This window comes from Cebus imitator, unplaced genomic scaffold (assembly GCF_001604975.1).
Source record: "Cebus imitator isolate Cc_AM_T3 unplaced genomic scaffold, Cebus_imitator-1.0 Scaffold24, whole genome shotgun sequence".
Classification (NCBI taxonomy): domain Eukaryota; kingdom Metazoa; phylum Chordata; class Mammalia; order Primates; family Cebidae; genus Cebus; species Cebus imitator.
This window is the reverse complement of record NW_016107339.1, coordinates 2,093,967-2,101,373: the sequence shown is the minus strand read 5'-3', so window position 1 is coordinate 2,101,373 and position 7,407 is coordinate 2,093,967. Positions and strand designations below refer to the sequence as shown.

The 7,407-nt window shown below is 40.2% G+C and overlaps 1 protein-coding gene across 7 annotated transcripts in view; it reads left to right on the top strand.

The window, feature by feature from the left end:
• The window catches only part of TBC1D5 (TBC1 domain family member 5), a 553,318-nt gene that overhangs the window by 70,337 nt on the left and 475,574 nt on the right, over positions 1-7,407 (top strand). The gene's annotated exons all lie outside the window — the stretch shown is intronic.

Below are 7,407 nucleotides of genomic sequence, written 5' to 3'. Positions count from 1 at the left end.
GCTCCATTGCCAGGCACCAGGCTGGAGTGCAGTGGCACGATCTCGGCTCACTGCAGCCTCTGCCTCCCGGGTTCAAGCAATTCTCCTGCCTCAGCCTCCTGAGTAGCTGGGACTACAGATGCGCGCCACCATGCCCAGCTAATTTAATTTTTGTATTTTTAGTAGAGATGGGGTTTCACCGTGTTGGCCAGAATGGTCTTGATCTCCTGACCTCGTGATCCCCCCGCCTCGGCCACCCAAAGTGCTAGGATTACAGGAGTGAGCCACCACGCCTGGCCAATTTTTTTAAAAACTAGTGAGTTGAGGAATTTGGTTTTTTTGTTTGGATTTGTTTTATTTTTGGGTCATATAACCATTTTAAATTTTTATGTAATCAAATACATATTGTTTTACATAAAAATTTTTGTCTTTTTTTTAAAAACTTAAAAAAAGACCTAATAAAGTTTTAATTGATGTAGGATTTAAAAATAATCAGTTATGGGGCATGTATTCTATATTTTCTATGTATTGGCTTTGCAGACCTCAATGTACATACAAACTTCAAATCATGAATGTAAAGGAAAGAACACTGGAACTGCTTCCAGCTGACTGTGACCTTTAGTCTTAGCTTCTGCATCTGTGAAATGAACGTATTGGTCAGGTATAGGCCTGTTCATTCTGTTTTTTTTGCCCATGAACCCCAGTAAGAAATAAAATTTAAATCACAACTACGAGCACACATGTACATAAACACCTGCAAGTATATGTATGTGTAAATATACATATATACACTGTGTATTCTGCTTTTTGTGTGTCATGCCTATCATGCCATGCAGTGCCAGATTATTTAAAAAAAACCTCACTAAATTGCTTTCATTACCTACTAAGGGATGTTACAATTTGAGAAACACTTGTCCAGTGGACTTTAATTGGACACTCAGATGCCTTCTGGGTCTGACCAGATAGCAGTTGCAAATAACTTACCACTTCAGCTAATCAGAGGACTTGGGCTCTCTATAAAGGCATTTGAATTAAAAGACAGTAAAACAAAGCACCTTGTTAGGTCAGCACACATTTTCAAGTGAAATTCAGCCTTCAAATTCGGGACCCTATCCTACTCTAGAGAAAAAAATAGATAAAATACAGGCTTATTACACTGTCAGATTGCTAACAGTTCATGGTCAGGCAGTGAAATCAGACCATACTTTTAATAGTATTGGTTTAGATGCTGATATTTGAATGCTTTCCAGCTAACCTCCTCCTGTAAACTTCTTTGGCACTGTGACAACTTGTAGCCATGAAAATTAGGAGACAAAATGGCCTAACTCGGTTTTCCTGATTCGATGAGAAATAATGCCTGTGATAGAATCTGAGAAGAGAAATATGAAAGAGATTATTCCAGGTATCTGAGTTACTGTCGAGGCTGATTAAAGGAGAAAGTGTGCTGGCTGTGGTGGTTCATGCCTGTAATCCCAGTGCTTTGGGAGGCTAAGGTGAGAGGATTGCTTGGAGCTTAGAGACCACCAACCTGAGCAACATAGCGAGATTCTGTCATGACAAAAAATTAAGAAATTAGCTAGATATGGTGGTACATACTGTAGTCCTAGCTACTTGGGAGGCTGAGGTGGGAGGATTACTTGAACCCAGGAGTTTGAGGATGCAATGAACTATGATTGTGCCACTGCATAGCAGCCTGGGCGACAGAGTAAGACCCTGTCTTAAAAAAAGGCGGGGTTGGGGGAGATAGGTGAACTTTGTCCTTTGAATTTCAAATGAAAGTGATGCAGTATTCCAGCAACTGTGTCCAAAAACACTTTTAAGAAGATGCTGGCTGGGCGCAGTGGCTCATACCTGTAGTGTCGGCACTTTGGGAGGCTGAGGAGGGCGGATCATGAGGTGAGGAGATGGAGACCATCCTGTCCAACATGGTGAAACCCCATCTCTACTACAATACAAACAATTAGCTGAGCTTGGTGGTGCACGCCAGTAGTCCCAGCTACTCAGGAGGCTGAGGCAGAGGAATTGCTTGAACCTGGGAGGTGGAGGTTGCAGTGAGCTGAGGTTTCGCCACTGCACTCCAGCCTGGCGACAGAGCAAGACTGTGTCTAAAAAAAAAAAAAAAAAAGGAATATGCTAATGAATAACCAGTGAAAAATCATGTAGAAAAAGTTCAATGTCAGTGAAGAAATAAAGCAGCATTTGGATATCTACCAAATCTCTTGTGTCTGTGTGTACACACACACAATTACTTTTATGACTTGATTTTCTGGTTTTAGTGATAAGACTACATATACTTTCAAGAGAGATTCTGTGATGTATAACCATTAAGGCTTGCTTTTGGTGACTTGGGTAATTGTAATGGAACCATGGAGCCATTAGGCTCCAGATGGGACTTTAATCTGGCTTCTGATTGAGCAGAGTGTCCTTGTAGAGTCTCGTAGCATCTGTTTTGGAAATATATGCGACATTATTCAAAATTTGTACAAATTAAGCCACCCTTGGGTTATAATTCAATTTTTCTTTATTGAGAAATGTATTATAAACAGTTTTATACAATCAGATTAAACTAGCTTATACCTGTTATTTATTTGTCTGTTAAGTGGTCATGTAGATTTTTGTGACTGGATTTAAGAAAGCTTATGTTAGACTTCTAAAGATTGTAATTTGTTCATAAAATGTTGTTTTTTAAAGCTATTTCCAATTTTCTAATGGCTTTCACATAGGTACTTATTTTGAGAGACTATTTAAAAATACCTAAAATTATTTCCGTTATTTGAATAACAGAAACTCCCAAGTAGTCTGCCTTATTCCAGAAGGAAGTTTATTTTTCCTGCAATGGAAACTATAGGTAGGAGAGCTTCTGAGGCTTGATCTCCAAGCACTATACGAGCAAGGTATCAGCCTGACTTTTTCATTTGTCTTCAGGCTGGTTTCCTTTCTTTTTATAGGATAGCTACTATCTGTAGCTGGAACAGCAAACATTCTTCAGTTCCAGTAGGGAAACAACACTTTTTCTCATTATTTTAGACTAAGAGTTCTTTCCTTCAATTTTATTGGCCCCGTTTAGATCACATGTTTATCTCTGGACCAGTAACAATCACCATTTGCTGTTTGGTTTAAGTCTGGGTTTCTGAACCACTTACTTGCAGGAAGGATGGTATTACAGTGTTTGGTTCAGGATCTAACCCTGGAGCTTGAGGGAGTCCGGATAGGACACCTTCTCCTGAGTCAGGGAGGGGAAAGGTAAAAATGGATGTTGTATTTGCAATCAGTGGAGTCTCTTGTATAAGCATTACAAAAGTTCTAATCCACTCCTCGTTTTAAGATTTTAGTTTCTTTCTCTTTTTGCATTTTTATTAGTACTATGGCTTTTGATTATTTTCTTGTTTATAGAACACAGAAATTAAAATCATGTTGTGGAAAGAAATACTGATTAGGTATTTTATAGTTGCTTGGGCTTTCTTTGTTATGCAGAGATTGGAAACATTGTAAATATTGCCTGACACAGGTAAAGTGCAAGGAGATTGCATTATTAAATAAATGTTAGTGACATTTTCTCAGGAAACTGTCATATATCATCACTATTTGTCCCTCCCCCAAAGGAATACATTATAGTTCTGTAGACCCAAATTCTCAGTGGTTTGTCTTGCCATGTGTAACTAGGATTTTTTCAAGTATTAAAGTATAATTTATATATTGAAGTGTTTAATGACTGAAAATGAAGTACTGGAAATGAAGGGTTCTAAATTGATGGCAGAGGGATCTTATCCTGGATTTAAGTTAGGAGGACTAAAAATACTGGTATGTAAGAAAAAAATTCCTCAGGGAATATTGGAGCAAATTTAAGTTTGAGGTTTGAATTGTCTGTTCCTGGTTGGTCGTTATTTGTTTGCAGGTTTTCCTGAAGGACGAAAGGCTGTATTTTCCTGTCAATTCATCCACTGTTCAAAAATTTCTTTAGCTCTTACATATGTCAGAATGCACTATTACAAATACCACTAATTTGGAATTTGTAATAAATTGATTCGAAGTAGTTTTAAATTAAAAGGTTGATAAGCAATTAGCAGAATAGAAGAGGAATATCTTTACCTTTTTTAGGATTAAAAAACAAGGTGGGGCCGTGGTTGCATGAGCCTATAGTCCCAGCTACTCGGGAGGCTGAGGCAGGAGAATCACTTGAATCTGGGAGGCGGAGGTTGTAGTGAGCTGACATCATGCCACTGCACCCCAGCCTGAGCGACAGAGCGAGACTCCGTCTCAAAAAACAAAAACAAGGCATTCTAGATGCCTTTCTCTCCTTTATCCATATGTCTAATAGGTGGTGTTGATTCTTCCTAGATGCTTATATCTGGAATCAGTTCTCGTTCTGCTTAGACCTTGTTTATCATTTGGACTCCCTAATCTCTGTGTGAGAATCTTCATATGATTCATATTATTCAGCACCTTGACCTTTTCTTTTTGAACTTAACTCCATTTGAGCCATAGATCCATGTGATCACACAAATACACTCATTCTATTTTTAAAGCTTCATAGTATTCCCAAGTAGGGATGTGTAGTGTATAATCTCAAAATAGTCTTTCTCAATGGTAGATCTCATTAGGTTTTTGTCCTGGTTGTTAAAGGTTCCCTTCTCCTTCTTTCTGTACAATGGTGATTCTCAGTCATGGCAAGGAACATTTACTTCCTAAGGATGGGTGAATCTGAATCTTGCATGGACCTTTTAAAACTCTATCTCCCAACAAATTCTGGTATACCTTCCTACTTGATGATTTCTATTAAGAACTGTAACTAGACCGGGCGTGGTGGCTCATGCCTGTAACCCCAGCACTTTAGGAGGCTGAGATGGGTGGATCACCCGAGGTCAGGAGTTCAAGACCAACCTGACCAACATGCAGAAACCTCATCTCTACTAAAAATATAAAATTAGCCTGGTGTGGTGGCAGGTGCCTGTAATCTATCCCAGCTACTGTCGAGGCTGAGGCAAGAGAATCGCTAGAACCTGGGAGGTGGAGGTTGCAGTAAGGTGAGATTGCGCCATTGCATTCCAGCCTGGGCAACAAGAGCGAAACCCCATCTCAAAAAAAACAAAAACAAAACAAAACAAAAAAGAATTATAACTGGCTTGGCGCAGTGACTCACCTATAATCCCAGCACTTTGGGATGCTGAGGCAGGTGGATCACCTGAGATCAGGAGACCAGCCTGGCCAACATGGCAAAACTGTCTCTACTAAAAATACAAAAATTAGTGGGGTATGGTGGTACACGCCTGCAATCCCAGTTACTTGGGAGGCTGAGGCATGAGAATTGCTTGAATCTGGGAGGCGGGGTGACAGACTGAAACCTTGTCTCAAGAAAACAAAAAACAGAAAACAAACAAAAACTATAACTGTCTCAGATATCAGAACAGATAAAAGGTTGTAAACTCCCTAGTGGTTTCTTGCCACATGATATAATAATTTTGAACAGATTGCCTTTTCCTTGGCTGGGAGTCTTCCCCTTTTTCTTGTCTTTACTTTTCTGCATTGACATGTATTTTTACTTTGCTTTTAATACCCTTCCCTTCCCTTTTCCTATTCATCCTGAAGTTTCATCTCATGAGATTTTTCCTGTTTTGGACTGCTGGGCTGTTTACTAAGAGCAACTGTAATTTCTTCTAAACTTTTTTTTTTTTTTGGAGACGCAGTTTCGCTCTTGTTACCCAGGCTGGAATGCAATGGCGCAATCTCGGCTCACTGCAACCTCTGCCTCCTGGGTTCAAGCAATTCTCCTGCATCAGCCTCCTGAGTAGCTAGGATTACAGGCACACGCCACCGTGCCCAGCTAATTTTTTGTAGTTTTAGTAGAGACAGGGTTTCACCATGTTGACCAGGATGGTCTCGATCTCTTGACCTCGTGATCCGCTCACCTCGGCCTCCCAAAGTGCTGGGATTACAAGCGTGAGCCACCGCGCCCGGCCATCTTCTAAACTTTTAACTCCCTTCTACTGGATTTTTGAGCAACTTGAGGACAGAGTGGTGTTATAATCTTTGTATTTTTAGCATGTAGACAGTGTACATAGCAGGAAATCAAGTAGCTAATTGAATGAATGGAGTTAATGGATATTTAAGTATCCAATCATGCCCCACTTAACGACGGGAACAGGTTCTGAGGTATGTGTTGTTAGGTCGTTTCATCTTTGTGTGAACATCATAGAATGTACTTAGGCAAAACTAGGTGATACCCAGACTGCTACATACCTAGGCTATATGATATAGCCCGTTGCTCTTAGCTACACACCTGTACAGCATGTTACTGTACTGAATGCTGTAGGCAATTGTAACACAATGGTATCTGTTTATCTAAACATATAAAAGGAAAAGTAAAATTACAATATTATAATCTTAAGGGACCACCATCCTATATGAGGTCTGACATTGACTAAAATGTCATTATACAGCACATGACTGTATTTATGTTTTTGCATAAAATAGCTGAATTTTCAGCAGTGAAATTTACTGAATGTTTGTTGTTAATAAATTGGAGTTGCAGAAAGGCTTTATTCAAGTAGTTAGTCATAAGGGAAATAAGATAGGTGTTGAGAATGTAAAATCTACACAGGAAAGAAAATAAATGCAGAGATGCAAAGTCTCTGAAGAGGCAGAATGACTGATGGGCTTGGAAACCTTGGCCACTTACCTGATTCACTGTACTGTTGTAGATAAAAAAAAAATTTGTCCATTGAGGGTGGAGAGTGGATTGGCTGTCATCCCTGTACAAGGAAAGGCCCAAAGATTGAAGTTGATAGTACTCATCCCAGCTTTTGTTGGGAGATTTGTAATATTCTGGTTTCTACCTCTATGTATAGAGATATATGCAGGGAGTTGCAGATGGATGCTCCAGGGGGCGTGTGTGTGCGTGCGTGCGCGTGTGCACGTGTGTTTGCTGGTGGAATAGTGATTAAAAGATAGACTTCATCAGGCAAGGTTCAAATTCGGGCCTTCTTACTTGCTAATTGTGTGTCCTTCAGCAAGTTTCTGTCAATATCCAGTTTTTAGTCAGTGTGGCTGACGGCTAGACCTGGCACCTATTAAACTCATAGGATAATGACTTTTTCCCCCCCCATTTATTTTATTGCATTTTAGGTTTTGGGGTACATGTGAAAAACATGCAAAATTGTTGCATAGGTACACACATGTCAGTGTGATTTGCTGCCTTCCTCCCCATCTCCTACATCTGGCATTTTCCCCTTGCTGTCTCTCCCCAGCTCCCTACCCCACACCATCCCTCCCCTATTGCCCCCCAACTGACCCCAGTGTGTAGTGCTCCCCTCCCTGTGTCCATGTGTTCTCATTGTTCAACACCCGCCTATGAATGAGAACATGCGGTGTTTGATCTTCTGCTCTTCTGTCAGTTTGCTGAGAATGATGGTTTCCAGGTTCATCCATGTC